The sequence below is a fragment of the Xenopus laevis genome, chromosome 1S, assembly GCF_017654675.1.
Source record: "Xenopus laevis strain J_2021 chromosome 1S, Xenopus_laevis_v10.1, whole genome shotgun sequence".
Lineage (NCBI taxonomy): Eukaryota > Metazoa > Chordata > Amphibia > Anura > Pipidae > Xenopus > Xenopus laevis.
This window is the reverse complement of record NC_054372.1, coordinates 122,453,118-122,477,448: the sequence shown is the minus strand read 5'-3', so window position 1 is coordinate 122,477,448 and position 24,331 is coordinate 122,453,118. Positions and strand designations below refer to the sequence as shown.

General features: G+C 38.1%; 1 pseudogene; it reads right to left on the bottom strand.

The window, feature by feature from the left end:
• Window positions 1–1,268: 1,268 nt before the first annotated feature.
• LOC108704867 overlaps window positions 1,269–24,331 on the bottom strand; it is a 33,035-nt pseudogene continuing 9,972 nt past the window's right edge.

The window sequence follows — 24,331 nt, the reverse complement described above, 5'->3', positions numbered from 1 at the left end:
CTTTGGAAAACGAAGCTCCGCGTGTGCTTTAGCGCAGGTGACTTTTTATTATAACGGATGGGAAGACATGCAAAGGCAGTTCGAGGAGATTGTCGCCAGAAGATAAAGCGATTAGTTGCCAGGGGACTAAATCTCCCCGAATCTGCCCGTGTGTCACAACCCTAAAGCTGGCCATAGATGTAAAGATTTTTAAAAGATCCGATCGTCATTGTGAGACCACGATTATCTCGAAACGATCGTACGATCTTACGAATTGTTCATCAACTAAAAAGACCATTTGCCAGGAAAACAAAGGGGAGCTGCCTGCTTGTCCCTGCAAACATAGATAGATTGCAGTGGGACTGATAAAGATTTTACCTGGATTTAACCTGGCCGATTAATTTTCCGACAGATGTTGGCCGAAAAATCGTAAGATGTATGATCGTTCGAATCCCACTAACCGCACTATAATTTCGAAGGATTGGTCGGACTTTGCTAAAATCGGTCGTTCGGCAAGAGAAATCTTTGCGTCTATGGGGACCTTAAGACATGAATCACAGCAAATCATCAGTTCTTATCTAAAGAACATTCAGTATAGGGACAGGGAAGTGTTGTGCTCTCAATTTGTTCCATGCAGTGAACTGGATGAACTCTTAATGGCATGCACTTTTAAGGGTTTATGGATTAATGGTTGATTAATTGCTGAACACTACTGTCAGCAGAGGTTAATTGCAGACAGCAAAGTGGTTTTGCACATTCTGTGTCATTGCGTGAACTTTTTTAGATTATTGTTTATGCATTTTGTTTACTAACAGACAATACTTTCCAGATTTCCGATTTCTTTCACTTTTTTCAAATTTTCATCCAACACTTAAGGAGTACTTGCATAGTTTTAAAATAATGTGCCTCCAAGGGGCAGATTCAAATTTGTGGGGGGTGGGGATAGCTGACAAAATGAGTGCAGCTTTTCTTTTTTTTTTTTCAAATGCCAGCTTATTAAAGGAAAATTGTGGCAAAACATTCCCACTCGTGTCTTTCCAGGAAAAAAAAGCTGCATGCCAGTAGCAATCACATTTATTTTTAATGAGGCTGCAAATCTCAAAATGTTTTAATAAACTGGAAAAATAAAGTTGTTAAAGAATATTTTACTTGCCTAAATGGCAATTTTTTTTATGTTTTTTTATTTCCTCTCTGCATTTTTCTCAAATCGAAAAAAATATGCCAACTCGATTTTTGATAAATCAGCATCTCTCATCTCTCACAAGGGAGATCCTGTGGTTGATCTTTTATGCATTCTATTACACTGAAACAGAGAAAGAAATGCAGCCCTTCAAATTACGTTGTAGCCCTTTCTATCAAACTTGAGACATTCCATTTGCTTTTTTTTAATGTGAGCAACTGTGCATGCTTTCTGAAGAATTCATCTCCTGTATTTCAGATATACTGGCATTAGAAAGGAGTGCAGCCTTTTCATCCCTAGCTGCTATGGACTCTTGGCTAGCTTTGTTTGTCCCAGAGGAGAGGCTTCGCTTTGAAGACAGCTTTCTCTCCTTTCCACTTGCTGATGCTTTGTACTTTTGACCTACACTACTTCCTTGGCTCCTGCTGGAATCTGAGGCAGAACATTCGTTTCCAGATCCTTTTTTATCAGACAAGAAAGGTTCTGCAATCTGTAGAGCAGAAAGTCTCCCACTGTTCAAGTTGGTCTCTCTAGCCTTCAGATCAGGATCAAAATCTTCTTTGCTCTACTGGCTGGTGGTATAATATTTATCTGCCTCCCGTGGAGAAGGGAGTGTATCAGCATTCAAAGCATAGGATTCTGATGGGCCTATATGCTCACGTTTCCTATCTCTGCTTTGTGCCTAGAAAAACTGCAAGTTTAGATAATGCATCCATTGATAACTGGCCAAAAGCTACAATGGCTCAACCATGCAAATCCCTTGTGGGGACAAAAATGTATTTATCTGCTTACCTGATGAATAAAGAATGTTTCTTGAGGATCTTGTTGTGGCATCTGTTCCTGCTGGGCAGTTTTATTAATAGTAGAAGACATACGAGGATCCCCTGGCAGAGCAAAGGCTGACCGATCTATACCTCCCAGTTTTGCAAGCTGACCCGGGCTGCAGAAGTAATCAGGAGTCAATAAGGGACTTTTGCAGCAATTAAATATGAACAGGATGACACATCAACACTTTCTTTAAAAAAGAAATGAACAGGATGACACATCAACACTTTCTACCTCGGCTTATACTACCCGACCCGAGTAGCTGAGATTGCAGTCACTTTTAATCATTCCTATACCAACTGTTCACTTGGGGAGAGACTGCAATATCCCACAATGCCCTCTGTTGGTTATATGAAAGAATAACAGTGCGCCCTCTGTTGGTTATATGAAAGAATAACAGTGACTGCCATATCACACAGTGCCATCTGTTGGTTATATGAAAGAATAACAGTGACTGCAATATCACACAGCACCCTCTGTTGGTTATATGAAAGAATAACAGTGACTGCAATATCACACAGCGCCATCTGTTGGTTATATGGAAGAATAACAGTGACTGCAATATCACACAGCGCCCTCTGTTGGTTATATGAAAGAATAACAGTGACTGCAATATCACACAGCGCCCTCTGTTGGTTATACGAAAGATTAACAGTGATGGCAATCACTGGTAGTGGGACAGTGGGACAATGCACACAGTAATCCGTTTGGCAATTCTCTGTCACCATCAACTTTGCAAAGAAGTCCGGTTGATCGCTGGGGGGGGTCGCTTTGGCAGAATGGGCACTGCTGGGAGACAGGGCTGTAATTGTGTCTAGGCTTATACTCGGGTCAATAAGTTTTCCCAGTTTTCGTAGGTAAAATTAGGTACCTCGGCTTATACTCGGGTCGGCTTATACTCGAGTATATACGGTATATATATATATGTATATGTTTCTGTTACATATACAAATTGCATGTTCCAAAAGTTCCAAATATAACCGGAGAGTCATATATTTTTAATGACAGGCTAGGTATGGAAGGTATGTTGGAAGTTTATATAGGGGCTCATGCAAATATGCATGGGATAAACAACCATGAATATTATGGTCAAAAAAATCCTGTTTGTGCTCATTACTGGAAATGAGGCATATAGAATAAAGCGCATAATGCAGAGACACAATGGATTCCTAAACTTCAAATATGCTATTTACCAGACATAAAATACAGGACTCACTTTATACAGTTTAAGTTAAAATGTATACAATTCTACATTATTTTTTAAGTGTTAAGAGTTTAGCTCAGGCGTGACATGTGCAAATTTCTTATGTTATAGAAAATGACTTGCAGCAATTGTTTTTCTTGCTCTTCATTGCTACAGTATTTCTCATCACATTCAACTTGGGTTGCCAGTGCCACCTTTTTTGGAAAAAAATACCGGCCTTCCTGTATATTTAGATTTCGGGGCCAAGCATCACTTTTACCTTTTTTAATAGGATTCAGATTTAGCATTTTCTTGATCACGGATACTCAAAATATTGTCAGATGTTTCACTTTCTGAGGTTCCACACAAAAATGGAGTGCTCACCTCAGACAATATATCCTTTCGGATCAGGTGCTTCTAGCAGTATTCGATCACACCTGCCACGGATCCAAACCTCAATTGTAGAAATCCAATATACTGCAGCACACTGTGACTTGTGTAAAATTTGAAGGTGTACTTTATTTGGCTCAAATACGAGCAGACATGTGGCAACGTTTCGGGCCTCGCAGGACCCTTTCTCAAGCCCTGAGGTTGTCTCACTATCCAGAATCACTTTCACTGCAGTATCTGGCTAATGAAAGCTGAATGATTTAAAACATCTGAACAGAAAAACTAGAACAGGAGTAACTGCATATGAATGTAATTGCATATGAAGTTAATAAACATAATGTACTTATCCTGAACTTGTACAAAAGCTGTAAACATTTTATAGAAGCTAACCTGCAGAGGCTATCAAGCAGAATCCTATAGGGTCACTTTACATACTAACATATAAATTATTTAGAATGCAATCCTTTCAGTACTCTAGCGAGGGTTCAAATATCCTTCCAAGCTTTTAATAAATATATAAAACTGTATGGAGCAAAAGATTCAAAATCTTGGACAGAAAACACAACCAAAAAACCTGCTCTACCTTCCGGATATACCCCTTCATTTTCCTCTAGGGTATGCTGCCAACCCATTAATAATTTATGCAACAAAGCCTCAACAAGAAAAATAGAATAAACAATAAGGAATGGAATACAACACCGCACTAATCCAAAAACTTCTAGCAGCACCACAACATATTATGGATCCCCTTTTCCACTTATAAATCACAGTTACTTCAAAGGGATGCGCTTCCGAAGTTCTATTAAATTACACGTACCCTAGAGAGAAAAGTGATTGGTGATCGGTAATGTTAATGCACAGTTAGTCACTGTTCTCTCTAGGGCATGTGTAATTTTATAGATCTTCGGGAAGTGCATCCCTTTGAAGTAACCAAGAAAAATAGAACAAAAAAAAAAGGAAAAAAAGTGCAAAACCTCCAATTGCCTCCAAACAAGGGGTTCCTGATGAGAAAATAATTTAAATGTGAAAATACATTTCACACTGAAACCTCAATTTTACATCCTTTGCTTTAAGTTTTCCCTCACACTGTTTTTTGAGGTCCCACCAATATTTAATGCACACTGCATTTCCCTGACAGAACACAATTTTTTCCTGGAACCCTGAAAAACATACAGATATAAAACAACACTGAAGATGAACTACAACTCACCTCTTGAAAATCTTTGATATTAATTGATTATAAGCACCAGAACCATAAGATGTAATACAAATATTATGTATACACCACTCTTGTTAATATACCCTATATCATAAAAACAAAGCATAGTAATTTGAGATGCCCTCAGGTTAATACATATATTATATGACCATATATGGACAGTTCAGAAGGCCTTGGAAATTAATCCTTGTTTTAATTGTTGCAGCTAGTATACAGATATCCCTTTTGCTGTTGTCTTCCTAATTCAACCAACAATTGTGGTCTTTGAAGCCCTTTAAATCCTCAAAGATGAACAAGGAACCTTTCTGACAAAACTCTGTACCAAGCTAAAAAGAAAATCACATCCAGACAGTGTAATACAAGCACCAATAGATCCAAAACAAGCAGTGATAAACCATGGTGGAGACAAGCTTGCAGGCTTTCAGTATAGTCTGGATTAATTCCTGAAATATTTTTTTATTATTTTATGCTGCTGGCGCTTTAATTACTCACTTTAAAAAAAAAAAAGCTTAAATAAGCAATAATTGTATCTTAAGAGGAGAATAAATGTGTCTTAAGAGGACAAAGTCAAAGAATGCTGAAACAGAATCAGGGTAAAGGTACATTTCCGCTGCCAGGATTTGTATATTAATGTGAGTTTATATTTGGCACACACTGCAATTCATTTAGGAAAAAAAGTTTTCAAATTTTAAATTATTGCTTACTTTTTATGTATGTTAGCTGTAACATGCATACATGCAGTCCTGCACTGTAACTCACAACATTCTGACCTTCTCAGTCATTCAATTTCACTCTTATAGTACCTCACTCCGAACAAAACGATCTCATTAATTAGATGGGTCCTCAGTCATTTGTGGCCCCACTATATGATTGCACCACACAGTGTTATGGGAATTCTATATATTTTTCTAGCATACAAAAACCTTGCAGGGGAACAGTTTCAGATGGCAATACATTTCACTTTAAGAATTGTCTCTGCAGATCAGGACTACCCTCTAGTGGCATAAAATGAGTGATATATGATTTCTTGTTATACCATCAACAGCTCTCAATTTACAAGCTAATTTGCCTTTACTTGTTTAAAAAAAAAGCTCTGTTTAACATTTAGCTAGAATTTAGCTAGAATTTGCCCACAATAGGAAACTTTTCAATGTATATGAAGTGCATTTAATAAAGTTTAGCTTGCTTCTTCATTCATAGTGCTATCGCAAAGATATGCCTAAAGACAATGCATGAGTTGTTATAAATGTATTAAACATTTGTGACTCTGGTCTATTTCACTTATTATTGCAAAAAATTCCTGATGTTCATAGCTTTAAATCCTATACCAGTTTGGAAGGAGTTTGTATGTTCCCTGTGCGTTTCAGTTCTCTTTGAACCTGCCGTCAGGATCCTGATGATGGTTCAAGGAGAACCAAAACGTGTTTATGTGGGGGAGTTTGTGAAACTTTAATAAATTCATCCTTTATTACATCCATGAGTGCTCCTGCTGATTCTTACTATATATATATATATATATATATATATATATATATATATATATATATATATATATATATATATATATATATATATATATATATATATATATATATATATATATATATATATATATATATATATAACCTATTATGACTCTCATTATTTGTATTATACCTTTCTTTTTGTGCATTTTCATTTTTTGTATATATATATATATTTATAAAATTAAAATATGTAGGAAATCAAAGTAATACCCATTACATTTATTTTTCCCTAAACGATTTTAAATCCCAGATGTTATTTATTCTTAACCTGAATAACTTAAATAAATGCCCTCTATACTTCACCCAAACATATTACTAATTCCCCACAGAAGCGGAACTAGAGGGGGGCGGGACGTGCAGCCGGGCCCCCGCCCCCCTCCTTACACCCGGAAATGGCCCGGGAATATGTGCCGCAAAGCGGCACGCAGACTGCCGGGGGGCCCTGAGGGGGTGCAGGCCCTGGCCTGCTCGCACCCCCTGCTCCCCCGGTAGTTCCGCCCCTGATTCCCCATATCAGCTGTTCCAGTTATATAAGATCCTATTTAAAAATATACATCCTTACATCCAGTTTTAGAGCACATGTTATTACATGTTATACTATGAGATAATTTCCTCTCCTGACCATCTTTAAGGAGAAACTCTGTACTAGCACTTCATATCCACCATCCTTTCTGTTCCACAATATAACAAGCAACTAGTCTTTCTTCATAGAAATCTTTCTCACCAACAGATTTTATATATAGTATATATATATATCTACCCCTCCAGACCACACTGCTATCTTACTGACTCCTGCCAACCAATATCTAGCTAAAGATTAGTAATATATCTATCTTGTGCAAACCCTCTTCCGATAGGTCTACATTATAATTCAATTGTTAGTTTGGGCGCTAAATTATCAGATAGCCTGATAAAGTTTAGGGAAAAGTCTCTTCTTAATGTTCTCTCTTGCTGACCATATCTACAGTTCCTCCACTGGGTCACAAATAATTTCAGATCACAATGGTCAGCGCCAGAGGCTACAGAGAGAGGGAAAACAAATACCACACCTAGCGCAATACATTGGTTTTAATGAAGAAAAATAAAGATAGCTAGATCTCTGTGTTCCAGCACACAGACAGTAAACTGTGCAGAAATGAAAGTGCATAGTAATGAATTTTGAAAGTTCCAACACGCAAATAGTTAAAAGAAAACAAAAAAACAGCACGCCAGGTCTGTTAGCAGAGAGCTGATCTGAACTCCATTTGCAGCTTCTCTGTAAGTGAGGACACATAACTTCTGTGTGAACAGTAACTTGATTGCTTTATAGAACTCAGCATAAAGACTTTCAGCATAACATGTCTGCAACAGGAACTTTTCATAGAGAGCATAAACAGGAAGAGGAAGAAGTAAATCACACAGGGTTACAGGTCAAACATGACATCACATTGCTAAGCAACAATAGACCCTCCCTGCATTAAGTAACATGCACTGGAACAATCTCTGTCTGTTGTTTTCCAACAAGGTCTAGCAAAGATAATTTGGCAATGTTGTCAAATGAATAAAATAAATAATCCTAAAGCTAAGGATACACATGCGTTCCGATTGTCTCTGCCTAATGTACATTAATGAGGCGGAGACAAGCAGATGCGCTGCAATCAGTGATGCATTTTTAAAGAACAGTTTCTACTTTGTGCAGCAGAGAGCAGCGTCATATTTATTGGTTTTGCATAGTGGAAACTGCTCTTTCTCCTCCTCATTAATATTCATTAGGCGGAGACAAGCAGAGGGAACGCATGTGTGCCCTCAGACTTATGTGTATGCCCAGCTTTACTTCAGGAGAGGTGTCGGGGAAACTGTAATCATATGCCTGAACTGGTAGCGAGGAAATCCTGTTACCAGTCCTCTGCTCCATATACAAAGAATCTTCAAATGATCTTGAACAATTAGTCTAATATCATACATTGTGTCATAGTAGAAAACACCCAAGACCTCCCAATTCAGTGAGATTTAAAGGCAAAAGAGCCCTAAGTCTCTACAAATGTCTATACCTAAATCGACTTACATACATGTATAATCATACAGCCCAAATCATATATCCTTATACATCTATAGAAACATACAGCCTCCCAGTGAATGTATTTACTTACCTCAAACCCCGGGCCGGTGCTCCTATCAGCAGAAATTTCCAGTGAGCACCATGGATCACTTCTCTTCCGGCTTCTTCTTTCTTCAAATTTCCTGGGGCAGACGCATGCGCAGTTGAATGAAAAAATCAGACTTTTTAGTTAAAGTTTGGCTTTTCACTCTAAAGCAGCGCGAAGAAAGAAGAAGCCAGAAGAGGAGAGCTCTATGGTGCTCACTGGAATAACCCCGGGCCGGTGCAGTTTTCTGAAGATAGTGATAGGAGCACTAGCCTGTGGTTTCAGGTTACATTACATTCACTTGGGGGTGCCTAACATTTGGCACCCCCTAGTGCTAAACAACATTCCTTCTCCTTTAACATTTAATATATTTTTATATGAATTTGACCTAAAACATTTCCTAATGTTCAAACAAGTCCTAAAAGTAGATGAAGAAAACTTAGTTAAACAAATGAAATAAAATTATTATATTTGGTCATGTATTTATTGAAATAAATTATCCAAAAAAATATCCAATAACATATCTGAATGTGGCAAAAGTAAGTGAATCCTTAGGATTATCATATAATTTGAAGGTGAGATCAGAGGCTGGTGTTTTCAGTCAGTGGGATGACAATCAGGCGTGAGCGAGAGACCCTGTTTTATTTAAAGAACGGGAATCCAGCAAAGCCTGCTCACACATACAACACATTTGTGGATGAGTATCACAGCTCAAACATAGGAGGTGTCTGAGGCCTTTAGAAAAAGAGTTATCAATCAACAATCAGACAAATGTAGGAAATTCAAGACCATGTTCTACCCAGAAGTGGTCAACCATTAACTGGAACTGCAAGGCATCTAACAGTCCAAGAGGTTACAAAGGAACCAAGACTAAGCAACTGAAGGCCTGTCTCACATTGGTGTATGTTTACGTTTATGAGTCCACCATCAAGAGAACACTGAACAGCAATGATGTGTATGGTAGGGTAGTAAGGAGAAAGCCACTGCTCTCCCCCAAAAATATTACTGACCATCTACAGTTTGCAAAAGATTATGTGGGCAAACCAGAAGGATACTGAAAGAATGTTTTGTGGATGGATGAAGACAAAATAGAACTTTTAAATGAGGAGCATACATTTGGAGAAAGAAATCACTACATTCCAGCATCAGAACCTTATACCTTTGTGAAACATGGTTAAAGGGAGTGTTTAGGTTTGGGACTGTTTTCCTGCATCTGAGCCTGGACGGGTCACTGGTACAATGAATTCTGAGCTATACCAGAGAAATCTTAAGGAAAATGTCAAGACATCTGTCCATGAACTGAATCTCAAGAGAGTGGGTCATGCAGCAAGACAATGATCCTAAACACACAAGTCATTCTACCAAAGAATGGTTAAAGAAGAATAAAGCGAATGTTCTGGAATGGCCAAGTCAAAGTCCTGACCTTAATCCAATTTGAATGTTGAGGAAAGAACTTAAGCGAGGGGTTCCTGTGAGGAAACCCCACCAAAAACCTATAGCTGAAGCTGTTCGATGTGCAGGAATGATGAACAGTTACCGCAAATGTTTAGTTGCAGCTATTGCTGCACAAGGGGGTCACATCAAATACTGATTCACTTACTTTTGCCACACGCAAATATGTTATTGGGTCATTTTTTGTGTTTCAATAAATACATGACTAAATATAATTTGGGTTTCATTTGTTTAACTAGGGTTTCTTCATCTACTTTTAGGACTTATTTGAAAATCAGATGATGTTTTAGGTCACATTCATACAAAAATATAGGGTTCACAAACTTTCATGCACCACTGTACATTTCACATTTCTTTTTCATTTATCAGTGTTGTAGACCAAGGTGTTTTCAACAAGGTGCATACTGACTGCTTTACAAATAGATTGAATAAGAATTCTACCTGTGTCTTTTTGCCCTCTCTGCTGTACACCAAAGCAGAAATCCTTCAGCTCCTGGAGGCCTTGGATCAGGAAAGTACAATTCTTTTGAGGAATACTTTCTTCCAATGGCCATTGGCTTTTTAGTTGTAAACCCTGTAGAGAAGAAATAAAATGAATATGTAATTTGTATTGGAAACATTTTACATAAAATAAAAAAGAAAACATTATTTTCTTTTAATTAACAGTTACCAAACTATTTGGCATTGATACTGCTGTAGCTTAAGTATAAGTAGCGAAATCTACAGTACATAATAAATATGAATCTAACAAACACTAAAATATTTAAATATTAAAATAAATTAATACTATGCAGCATATAATTAGAACATAATTCACTAAAGTTGGCCATTGCCGTTGAGATCCACTTGCTTGGTAATTTGTTTAAGTGAGTGGATCTTTGCCTGATTTGGCCCTGAATGCATGTGGCCTTGCAAGCGGGTTAATGATTGGATGATGTAGCAGGGCCTATGCAGAAGAGTCAAATAAGGACTAAATCAGCCCACCTATGCTGCCCTTTTAAGATGTTTTTTTTGTTTTTTGCCCTATAGATATCTGCCTGAATTTCAGCCAGATATCAGTCAATCAGGTCCTCCAGATTTAAAGGCCCCACAAATAGGCGATACACTTTTACTGGCCTGTGTATGGTATGCTTATTGTGGGCTATTCATTTTCATTATTTAATTGTTTTACTTCTCAGCTAGTATTAGGGCAATCCCACACATCCTGAACATTATACTACACTGGACTTTACACAAGAATTTTGTTGAGAGATTTTGCCATTTAATGTTACAGCATGTTAAATAAGAGACCCTATTTCTAAGTTGAAAAATGCTGCCAAATTTAAAAGAATTAAAATCTCTGTGTTTGATATCTTCTTACCTGAACACCGCCAAATAACTGATGCAAAGGCATAAGAATATAAAAAGTATCTGAGAATCAGAAATTTAATTCAGGGATTATATATATCAGTGTTTTTCCACATGAAAGCCCATGAGCCAGATATGATCCCCAATATATTTTTGACTGCCTTTGGGATACACAGATGATTATAACAATAAGGACACAATTAAAAGGTGAAGTAAAATGGATTGGTAAAATGAATGCTGCAAAACCTTTTGTAATTAACAAAAGCATATGTTTAAAAAGCTTTCTGATATGCTTTTTGTGGAACTAGTGCATTTATATTTATACTTATCTTAATTATGTTACAAGCAGAAACTGGTGAATGGAAGGAATAATATTCATGCTTGATGTGGGGTATGACATTTGACTCTTGTGATTGCATGATATAGAAGGAACACTGTGAAAAGGTAAACAAAATACATATACATATGATGCATTGCAATGAGGGAAAAAGTCACTAGATGGCAGTATTCCAAAACGGATTGGATCTGACTAATGCAACAGACTTTGTATGTATGTACACTATACATGTATGCAGCACACAATGGAACTGGTGCACTTAAAGGAAAACTATACCCACAAAAAGAACACTTATCATATTAAGTGGCATATTAAAGAATCTTACCAAACTGGTCTATATATTTAAGTAAATCTTAAGTAAATCTTGCCATTTTACATCTCTTGCCTTGAACCACCACCAACTGTAAATGTAGCAAGTGTTGAAGCAAAATACAGAACTCTGTCTGTTAATTGGCTCATGTGACCTAACAAGTATGATTTGTTGGTATATTTGTGTGCACTGTGAACCGTACGATCCCAGGGGGCTGTCCTTATTTTTTAAAATGGCAATTTTCTATTCATGATTACCCAATGGCACATACTACTAAAAAAGTATATTATTATGAAAATGGTTTATTTACATGAAGCAGGGTTTTACATATGCAATATCTTTTTATAGAGACCTACATTGTTTGGAGGGTATAGTTTTGCTTTAATACTTCTGTAATGCCATGTTTCATTCACTGGATAAAGAATGGTTATTGAATTTTGCATGTGCTCTGCATAGGTTTATATTATAGTGCCACGTACCTTCTTCTTTTGAAATTAAATGTTGAGACTGGTAACACCAAAAATAGATATCATTTATTTGACTTAACTTACTACCGGTATTTTGTCTATGAAAAAAATATATTTTCTTTTCTAGTAGATGCACAGATATTTTTATGGTAGTTTGTTATTAGCTATGCTGTAGTCTGCCTTCTTTTATCTTGTCTTAAAATATCCATCTGGTCTACTGGTTGCAATGGAACCTTCTTCAAAACATATTCATGAACTGCACTCAAAAGCTCTACCAATAGAAACTACAGGTATCTGAAAAATATCACTCTTGAATTCCCTGAAGTGTTGATTATGTTTTAATGCATTTAGACCAGGCTCGGACTGGGATTCACAATAGGCCCTGGCATTCCAATTACACAGAGGCCCACGCAGCTCCTACCAGCCCAATAAATAGTGACTGTGGGTTCATTTATCAACACTAGGCAAATTTGCCCATGGACAGTTACCTATAGCAACCAATCAATGATAAGCTTTTTAAAGCCAGCTGCAAGTAGAATAATAAATGCAGCAATCTGATTGGTTTCCAGGGGTTATTGCCCATGGGCAAATTAGCCCAGTGTTGATAAATGACCCCAGTGCTCTATGGCAACTTCAGCAGCCACTCTGGCATTTGCCAGAAACCACAGCTTGCCAGTCCAGGCCTGATTTAGACCATTACAATTTCCTGGCTTTACTGGTCGTGTAGCTGTTAACTTGGACAAGCAACACTTACCAACACGGACAGTGATTTAACCTTTTCGTCCGTTCCAGTTTATAGATCTCCATTTTTGCCTTACTTTCCCATTATCCATGGAAGATGGAGATGTGTACCATTGATTGAGTATTGATTATGTGTACCATATATACTGGGATAAAACAGGAAGCAAAATATATTTAGGTCAGGAGCACATGAACAATTTAAATGATTAAAGTATAAGTGAACCTTAAAAAATGAATGAAAAATGGCTCGGCACTTTTGCTATGCCATCGAGAAAATCTGGTTAGCCACTCTGTCAGTACAAGGTGTTGCTTTTCTTAGCGTCTAGGGAATAGGCCATACTACATAGGTGCCTCTGAGAGCACACAGTGTTAGTTTAAAACGAATTTTGCACACCGTACTGTACAGTGGTGGATCATTTCGCCTACATCATATACAGGGCGTTTGTGTCCTGAGTGTATACACAGCGCAGTTTTGATTACAGTTGTGCTCACTGAATACTGTTATTGAACAGTTCCATTCTCAAACTCACCCCCAAGAGAGAGTTTAAAAGTTTGACCCAAAGGTTAACTCTCACCATACCATTTAATCCTCATTCTCCTCTCACCTACCACCATTACGATTGCTCAGCATTGTTCTCAATGTACCCCATCGATTCATTATAGGGTTATTGGGTGACGTAGGATCTAGAAGGGAACAGTCTAATGAATTAATTACGCTGTAATCCCTATTTACACATAATTCAGATCGAATTTCCACCCTTTTTCTTAATTGTTTTTAAGTGATTTTATGAATTATTCCCCCTCACCACTGATGAATTTTAGGAGTTGATAAAAGTTATATTTTATCAGGTTCCTCATCCATGGGTCATAAGTCGTGGGTCTAATCATGTTTCATGTCCACAATAAGCACTTTGCACTTTAAAAGTTTTCACCTCACAATGGGGGTCATTTATCAACTCTGGGCAAATTTGCCCATGGGCAGTAACCCGTGGAAACCAATCAAATTGCTGCATTCATTGTTCTACTTGCAGCTATTCACTGATTGGTTGCTATGGGTAACTGCCCATGGGCAAATTTGCCCAGTGTTGATAAATGAGCCCCAATGAATTTCAGAAGATTTTTCACTTTATTTATTTAACTTTATTAATTACAAAAGCATTTTTCACCAATCAACATAATCAATTTACTCGTTTGTTCACGATGAACTAGTTGATCACCAGTTTTTGAAGACACAATTACTTACTTAAATTTACAAATAGATTGTGCGATGCTGTATACTCCTCCTTTTTTGTTTCCTTCTGTGACCATTGAAATTTTGTAATAAAATAAAGTAATTGCACTTACCGGTATTGGAGAAGCATACCTCTGAATTGGTATAATGTGCATTCATTAACACTCTCTCAATGATGGTCTTGAGCAATGAACGGTCTAAAGGAATAGAATGATAAGCGTTAACAAGACCAATCAGAATTAACAAAGGTTACAAAATTTCTACATACAGTATGTAATGTCCAATCATAACACCATCTGTTTATTGTGTCTACTAAAGGGTTCTTAAATCTTACAGTGAATTACAATCCTAAGCGTCCATTGACAGCTTTGGACCTGTAGAAGAATGTTTTTAGAGCACTGGGTGATTTTATCAGAAGCATGAAAATGTAAAAGCAATAGGATTTAAGTAATATTACACTGTTTAAAAAAAATACCCCTCTTTTACATAAGCTCATTTAGTTAGGCTTATGTAAAAAAAGATTATCTGAAATACCAAAAATATATATTTATTACATTTTTACACAGTCATAGGAGGTTTTCTCAGATTGAGCAGAAACCATAATTCTCTAATTCACATGGACTATTCCCCTAATCAGGGCTGGTCCTATCAAATGTGGGGCCCAATTGGGACCATGTTGGCGGGGTCCCTAGACAAAGTGTTGCTGGCTACTGACACACCAAGTATTTAGGAAAATAAGGGCATACAGGCACAAAATAGAAAGGAAAGGGGCAGACAAGGTAACATAATAGGGGCACACAGGGTAAGAGAGAAAGCTGGGCCTATGAGAGTTGGGGGCAGGCTAGACCTATGGATTTGGGGATGGGCTGGACTCTCAAAGTTGGGGGCAGGCCAGGCAGCATCATGTGCTGAGGGAAATATTATCTGTGCTGCCCTGTGGTGCGGGGCCCCCCAGAGGTGCGGGGCCCAATTGGGCCCAATTGGTCCAATTGGCCTAAGGCCGGCCCTGCCCCTAATTCACCTTAAATTGGCCATACACAGGCAGATAAAAGCTGCAGACAGACCGAGTTGGCAGTTTATTGGCCCATGTATGGGGCCCTCGACGGGCTTCCCCGATCAATATCTGGCCGAAAGTCGGGCAGATGTTGATCGGACAGGGCTAAAAAACCCGTAGGATTATGGACCGCATCTGTTCGTTGATGCCTTCCCCCAATCCGACCTTGCGTATTCTTTCATTATAATCCGATAGGTGGGCATATCAGGGAGAAATCTGCTTGATCTCTATGTGTATGGCCACCTTTAGACTAGCAGTCATTAAACAGCTCCCTCACCTTGTTTGATGTTGAAATGATGAATTCTGAAATTTGAAGCAGAGGGACTTCAAGCCCCAGAATCCATCACTTCAACGTGGAACAAAGTGATGTAGAGGTTAAAAGGGAAGGATGGGAGAAAGGTCCCTGTCAGTCAGAAGTATACTGCTGTGATTTCCTTTCAGTATGAGAAATCATCATATGCCTGCTTCTGATTCAATGTTCATGTGTCATTTTTACATAAGCTCAACTAGATGGATATTTTTCATATGAATCATACTTAGACATTCTCCTTCCTCAGAGACACTACCATACGCTTCTGAATTTATAATGGCTCATAAAGCAGGAAGGTAGCATGCAGTTAAAAACCAGGTTATGTACAATGTCAAATGCTCTAGATTTTGACAAGATTTTGACAAGACAAACAAAACACATGTAGCTCCCAATCTTCTGGTGCAGGCAAAGAAACATGCAATGAATCAATAAAAAGCAGCCTATATTCTTCTGCAAAAAAGGCAAAATAAAAACGTTTCTGTGGCGTGCAAATGGGTAACCTTATCCCCTTTGTGATAATCATTAAAGGAATGCAACAAATGAAAGAGCAGTTTAACTTCTGTTTCTAACAGCAGTACCAGCAGTACCCCTTGCTGGTGCTCTGTATGTTTAATTCGGTCATTGTCTGTTGACATCTACATATCCATTCGTGACCATTACAAAAACACATTCTAATTTTGCATCAACTCGAAACTTACAATGAATTATACACATTCACATAACTTTCTGCACAAAGAGGGTATCTGTAATTATTGGTACCTATTAGTGAGTTTCTTATGATGCTAATGTGTAATGATAGGCTGGCATGAACCAGACCACACCCCGTTGATTGATGCAGTTAAAAAAGTATTTATTTTAAGCAAAAAAAATCTCAGCAGAGCCTTACACATTTCGTGGCTTAGGCACTTAGTCATAGGCCCGCAAGGCACGAAACGCGCAAGGCTCTGCTGAGATTTTATTTTGCTAGCATATAGTTTGCCTCCTCAAGCTGAAGGTCTGGGGCTTGAGCACCTGGACCCCACATCATTTTTGGCAAGTTAAGCCCTATCTCTTACTACGCTCGACACTGAATGTCTACTTAGAAGTAATTTTTTCTTCTGATGTCCATTATTATTAGTGCTGTATTGGTTTTGAAAAGCAATGCTTTGCACCTTCATTGGAAATACCGCACTGACGCAAATCTAGCGCTGTAGTGCGAGGAAAAAAGGAACAATTTAGACTGGCTTGGCTTGTGAAGGGGAGGAGGGGGCAGTCAGGCCAGGCTCGCAGGCTATTCTGTAGCCATTTGAAAGTGATCTGGGGGTAAAATTGAAAAGGGTCTGTGGGGCTGCTGGGGCAGTGTGTGGGACTGTTGAGGGGGGCAAACATAACTGAAAAAAACCAAAGAAACTACAAAAAAAAACTACAAAAAAACTACAAAAAAAAAAATTATTTGGGGACAAAGTAATTTGTAAAGGGTCTCTGGGCATGGCATGAGAAATCATCATATGGCTTGTGAGGGGGAGGAGGGAGCAGTCAGGCCAGGCTGGCAGCCAGTGCTGTAGCCATTTGAAAGTGATCTGGGGGTAAAATTGAAAAGGATCTGTGGGGCAGATGGTGTGGGACTATTGAACTGTTGCAGGAAGTGAGGCAGGGGGGCAGACAGAACTGAGAAAAAAACTACAAAAAAACCCAAAAAACTACAAAAAGAACTAAAAAAACCTACAAAAAACTACAAAAAAATTATTTGGGGGCAAAGTAATTTGTAAAGGGTCTCTGGGAGTGGTACTGTGCAAAACTGTAATAACTGGAAAAAAAACACAGAAATATGTTCAAACTATCATAACCTGCCAAATTTTGTAAAATGAACATGGTAATTCGGGGGTCACAAAAATGGGCGTGGTCAAAAAAAATTTGCAGTGCAAGTTTTTTATCCCTCTTTCTATTTCCAAAATGTTGGGAGCTATGCACTATTATAGCAGTGTTTCTTTTACAACTATATCTTTAGGTGGTTCGAGGTGGGGGGGGGGGCACAACCTTGCCTAGGGCCCTATTTAGTCTTATTCCGGCTCTGATTCTCTATGAAACGACGCATGTATTTTCAAATTGTATTTGAAAGTTATATCTACCTTTTAACCAGAGGTCCTTGCCAATCACTTCTGCCCAGTAACCTACTATGGTATTGCTGTTTAGATTGACTGCCTTAAACCTGCCATGCAGTCAAGGTTAGGCCTTCTGTATCTCAGACTTTCAGCCCAGGCTTCACTGTGCCTTCTGGTAGCCTGATGCTATGAACATAAATTACACATATTCACCTCTCATTTTCTACACGACATCTTTGAAGACAAAAAAAAGCAGCACATCAACAAGTAACATCACAAGAGGTGGTTCACCTTTAAGTTAACTTTTAGTATATTATATAATGGCTAATTCTAAGCAACAGCCAAGCATGTATAGAAGTGCCCTCTAAAAACAAAATCACTTATGCATTTAGTAAAGATTTCATGTATTTGGCAAAGTAAACATTATGGGGCTTAATGGCTTAACTCCATGACAAAGAATGTTTTATATTTTACATGAATATGAAAGGACGCTCGGTGCTTCAGTCAAGAAGCAGTAAAAATATGAATTGCATGCATCACGCATTCCTCTTGTCTGCTCATTAATTCACATCCTGCAGCTTGTGTAGCCCACTGTAAAAGGCTTTACACATTCAGTTAAATTTATCCTGTTGAGATTTCCATGGAAACAGAGAAAACAGAGAAAAGGAAATACACAAAATAAAACAGCATCAGCAGGAACAATTCTCTCAAAGTGGGAGTGAGAAAGCAATGATGTGAGCTGACGCTAAACACCTAGAGAAGAGATATTTAACCTGACTCTAAATATGCAAAGTATTATGATTCCACAAAGGGCTAGGTATATGTCTTATTTTCTTCTTAGATGAATAAAAATGAATTTCTCAACAACAAGTCATAGTCATGGCCATACATCTGTCTGTAAAAAAAATATAATGAAGCCCAACTAGTTGTAGGTGTATGTCTAGGTGTAGTCCAATTAAGCCCAGAGTTGGCAAATAATCTACCACGTGCTGGCCAACCAGATTTTCAGGAGAACTAAAACTTAACTAAAGTAGTCAGGCAGAAATGCTGTACATTATGTTTTGGGATATTGTACCAACCCAAGGTACCACAGCCCTTTAGCAGTGTAGATGTTTGCTTCCTAAAATGTCCCTGTAGTTCCTAATATTTTTTTTTTGTTGTTGATTCACTGCACATGCTCTGTGCTGCTATGAGTTAGTGAGCTTGGGGACCGATGCACAATATACAGTAGAATCCCTATTTTACGTTTTTCAGGGGCCAGGAATTAATTGTGTGAAATCCAGGAATATGTAAAATCAAGGAAATTTGTTGAAGCAACATTTTCAGGTACTGAAAGGATATAAGCACAGGAGTCAGTTTCACTTTGAGATTCAATATTTATAGTTGAGATACTGACACCAAAAAATAACCTTTTTTTTATATCTATCATAATATTGTCTTTTTGTACTATTTATAATTTTGTCATAAAACATACCTCCCAACTGTCCTGTTTTCAGCAGGACAGTCCCTCTTTTGAAAGCTCAACCCGCAGTCCCACGCTTGTACTGAAAAGACCTCTTTCTCTGTACTGAACAGCCAGAAAAAGAAACAACGTTTCTAACTAAATTGGCTTTTGGCAGAGAGCCCAGAACAGCAACCAGGTGCAACTAAGATACTTTGTAACAATTTTTAGATAAGCAAATAAGTAATTGTAACAATTTAGATAAGGAGGTCCTCACCTTCATTAGTAAAACTGTAATAACTGGAAAAAAAAAACACAGAAATGTTTTCAAACTTTCATAACCTGCCAAATTTTGTAAAAATGGACATGGTGTGGCCACGAAAATGGGTACAATGGCACCTGGGCGCTTCGATTTCCGAAGTCGCCTCACAAGGAAACTTCGGGGGACTTCGGAAATCAAAGTGCCGCAAGTGCATTGTCGCAGGCATTTTCTCATTATAGCAGGCAGAAGGCAGGGGGAAGGCAGTTTGGGGAGATTGTTGCCCCGCAGAAGAGGCGATTAGTTGCCAGGCGACAAAATGTCCCAGAATCTGCCCGTGTGCCTCTGCCCTTAGGCAGGGTATTTTGTAGCCACAAAGTAGCTGCTACTGGTAGCTCTGTGTGTCTTCAAACAAGTCTGCCTCTGCCCTCCAGACAGATAGCAGCAGACATTTGCACAGAGATCCCTTACTTGTGTCCATGAGGATTCCCTGTTGTTATTCAATGGGATTGTTGTAGTTTAGTCACAGAAAAACTGGTGGCAAATATTTAATGTTAGGACTGCCCTACCTTACACATAAACTGATAAAAGAGTAGCCAGAGTTTTCTGGCGAATAAATATAACTGAGACAGAATTAGGGTAATACCCTGGTAACATTATACAGCATGCCACGTACTGCTATAAGTAGAGCAAACAGCACGCTTCTGCCAGGGCTATATCTTTAGGCCGGATCCATATTACCTGGCAGATGCATGTGGTTCAGCATGCAGCTTTTAATAACAATCAGCTTCCTGCAACAACAATCGCTCTGCACCATCTGGTTTCCTATACCTAGGGTTGCCACCTGGTCGGTATTTTACAAGCCTGGCCGGTAAAAATTATCTCTGATCTCAATGTTATTAATAAGGAAAAAAGGTAAATATATAGGAGGGCTGGTATTTTTTTCCAGAAAGGGTGGCAACCCTATACCTATCCTGCAGGCTGAACGTGGGGTCTTTTCATTGGCTTCCTAACCACCTTCCATTTCCAATGTTAAAAGCATACATGTGAGTGGTTGCCATGGGTTGCAGCCTAGGTGTAAGTCCTCCAAATATTAGTCAATGACCCCCAGTGTGCCTGGTGAGGCCGAAAGACAGGGTTACCTATTCCAGGCAGCATCAAAATTATCAAAATCATTCATCTACTGATTATTATAAATAAAGCTAGTTGTTGATTAACGAGAGCTGAAGGACTACAGGCTGTAGACATTCCCATTATAAAAACATTTATTTATATGCAACAATTGTAAACTGATGCTTTTCTATGGGACATGACACCACTCTTTGCCATACACTTAGGCCTTGCTTGTATGCATCCTGAACAGGTGACAAAATGGGTATTTAATGGTGATCCTAACTAGGGTTTCCAACTTTTATAGAAAAAAAAATACTGACCTTCTTGTCTGCCCTGTTAATAATTCTTGTAGTATATCACTATACTTTATTTCTTTATTTATGTAGACCTGCGCTGTAGTGACGTTTTAGCTTGTAAACTTATCATGAGACACTAGCAAGTCGTTTGCATACATACAAGAGTGCCAATATATTCTGCAGCACTTTACAGAGATTATGCATCATTCAGCCTCTGTCCCAATGGATCTTACAAATTAACTCGATTCCTATTTCATTCACACACTATGGACAATTTTTATCAGAAACAATAACCCTTCCCATATGAGTGGGAGGAAACATATACTCCCTATTCCCTACTGAGCCCTGGCTGGAAATGCTGATCAATGTTTATATAAAATACTGTACAATTGGAAGCTACAGCCCTATCTCTGCCTATATTTTATTCTATTTCCTACTCTTCCATCAACTGGCCCTGCGCTTTACCTTCCTCCCCTTAAAAAGCTTTTCTCACCCAACATTCTCCACCACCATATACCTCCTCTAAGACTGCAACTTTACCAAACTAAGAAAATTCAGTTTGATTATAGTGAATATTGTTAGATTCATTTATGAACATGTATTTAAGAGAGCCCTCTTAAATACATGTTCATAAATGTCTCTAACAATATTTAATATAGCAAACTGGTAACATATGTGTGCAATTGCCGGCATGCTCCTTTTTTTCCAGAATCATGTTTATATATTTACAAGGTTTAATGTGCAGCACTTCTTCACACAGTTTATAATTTGCAAATTAATATCATTCTGTCCCTGACCCCCCCCCCAATAATTTACAATCATACTGGTAGGTCAAAAGACATTTCCACTGTACTCCTACAATATGTACATAAACTATCACTCCCAGTAACATTTTATCAATTCATTTTTCCAGAATAATTAAAACTCTGTGCAGACAATAAATGTCCTACTAAATAATGTCCTAAATATTATCTTAAAGATATTAGTGCAGAATCAGCATCATAAACTAGTGGGTGGGGTGTAATAAAAAAGATAAAAGTAATAAAAACTCATTAGCAGAGGAAGTGCAATGTCACCCATCTGCCAGTTAAAAAATATTTGCATTTTGTAGTTTGCACTAGTGCCATTTGTATTTCAATAAAACTTCCTACTGGAAAAAAAAAATTTCTGTAAAAATTGCCACTTTTAAGCAGGTCTTCCAAATAGAGCTATCCTCAATTAATAAATGTATAAAACAGAATATTCCATTCAACATGGGGATATTTGTCCTTATTGATTTTGAATGATGGACTGAAAAATACAATTCCTAGCGAAAAAAAATCTAAAAGTCTGAACTGATTTAAATTGGGTCAATAAGATCTGCACAACTCCCATTGACTTCTACTTGGCAACATTTTGCAGTAGAGGAATTTTTTGAATTTTTTAGAAATATAGGAAAACCACAAATTTTCTGTGATTCATTAAAAGAATTGCAAATTGAGCCTTGATAAAGGGCCTGGAGGGGTCTGAAACATTGCCTTGTTTGTGAAATGCTTACGGGCTAAATAAATCACCTATTTTCACGCAGCAACTATTTTTTGGTGTGCTTCTGGATTTTGTCTATACTGACTTCTGTCCCCGTGCAAAGAAGGGGATTTCTGGTTGAGCACCCACCAGTGGAAACCTCACAGGTAGAGCACTCCATTATCGTGCAGCACTCTTGCTCATAGACAGTAGCTGACTATGCCGAGAAATGTGTATCATTGGTAGGTACTGGAGGAATTCAGGGTAGCTATTCAAATATCTATTATATATAGCTAAATGGTAATAAGCAATGCATAAATCAGCATAAGAAAAAAATTAATAACGTGTGTCTATCGTGGAAGTGATCCAGGCCATCTTTCTGATTCCAACATGTACTTTTTATCCACTATCAGTTTTATAAATCATGGGGGTAGATTTATCAAAGAGTGAAGTTACAGATCTCCACGGTCCGCAGAGTGAAATACCGCTCTCTCCATTCATTTCTATGGGATTTTTAAAGGCGCATTTATCAAAGGGTGATTGTGAAAGTTCACCATTAGATAAATACGCCTTTAAAAATCCCATAGAAATGAATGGAGAGAGGCGGTATTTCACTCTGTGGACCGTGGAGAACTTCACTCTTTGATAAATCTACCCATCTACCCCAAGATTGTTAAGAGCATGCACCAAACAGTTAAATGCTTTCCATATGCATTTCATAATTTCTGTCTGCCCATTCCCATGATAAGTCAACTATTTATTCCTTGAATGAGAGCTGCATTCAGCAGACAGTAGACAGCTGACAATTAGGGGCAGATTTATCAAAGGTTGAGTTGAATTTTGAATTGAGCTATTTTTTGTGTACTTCAACTAGGGAATAGTCCAAAAATCGATTTGAATTTGAAAAAAAAAATAAAAAAAATTAGAAAATCAAAATTTATCATGTACTGTCTCTTTAAAAATTTAGCTTAAACCATTCGCCATCTAAAACCTGCCAAATTGCTGTTTTAGCCTGTGGGGGACCTCCTAGAACCCATTTGAAGTAAATTGGTGGACTTTGAAAAATGTTTTGGGAAAAACTTCGAAATTGATCAAATGCGCTATTACTTCGATTCGTACTATTCGAATTCAGCCGAATACGGAAATATTTGGTCGTAACCGGATGTATTCAGCCCAAAAAAAACCTTAATTTTGGTTGGTCTTATTGAATTCGAATGTCGAATTTTTTCAAATCGAAATTCGACCCTTGATAAATTTGCCCCTTAGTGATTAGCTACTGATCACTTCTTGGTAGTGAACACAGCAGCTGCAATTGTATTTCTAAGAAAGTGCTTGGCTAAGCCATTCTTAGATATATATATATATATATATATATATATATATATATATATATATATATATATATATATATATATATATATATATATAGTGAATAAAGTACCCCCTTTTGTAAAATATAGGGATATTATAAGTTACCGAGGAGTTTCATGACCATATAAAAACACGAGGCCGAAGGCCGAGTGTTTTTATACAGGTCATGGAACTCCGAGGTAACTTATAATACTTCGGGTCTTTTCGGCGCTTCGTGACTTCGGCTTTTTCCGTGGCTTCGGGTCTTTTCGGCGCATCGGCTTCGGCTTTTCGGCACTTCCGCATTCGGCACGCAAGAGGCAAGACGTACGGCTCGGGCGCTCGTAAGGGGGGCCCGGATCTTCAAAAAATGCAGCGCTGCCGGGCCCCCCTTTATGCCCGGGCCCGGTACGCTTGTCCCCCCTGTCCCCCCCTGATGGCGGCCCTGCATAAGAATCATATGGTCTCCTTTCTTGATCCAGAGCGGCGTAGATCAGTTTAAGGTAATAATGCACTAGCCAATAGCCACCCTGTTATGCTTATGGAAGTAAATTAGCAGTTTGTCATGTCGTTCTGGAAACGTTGTGAGGGTCTGGGTACAATGTCACTGTACA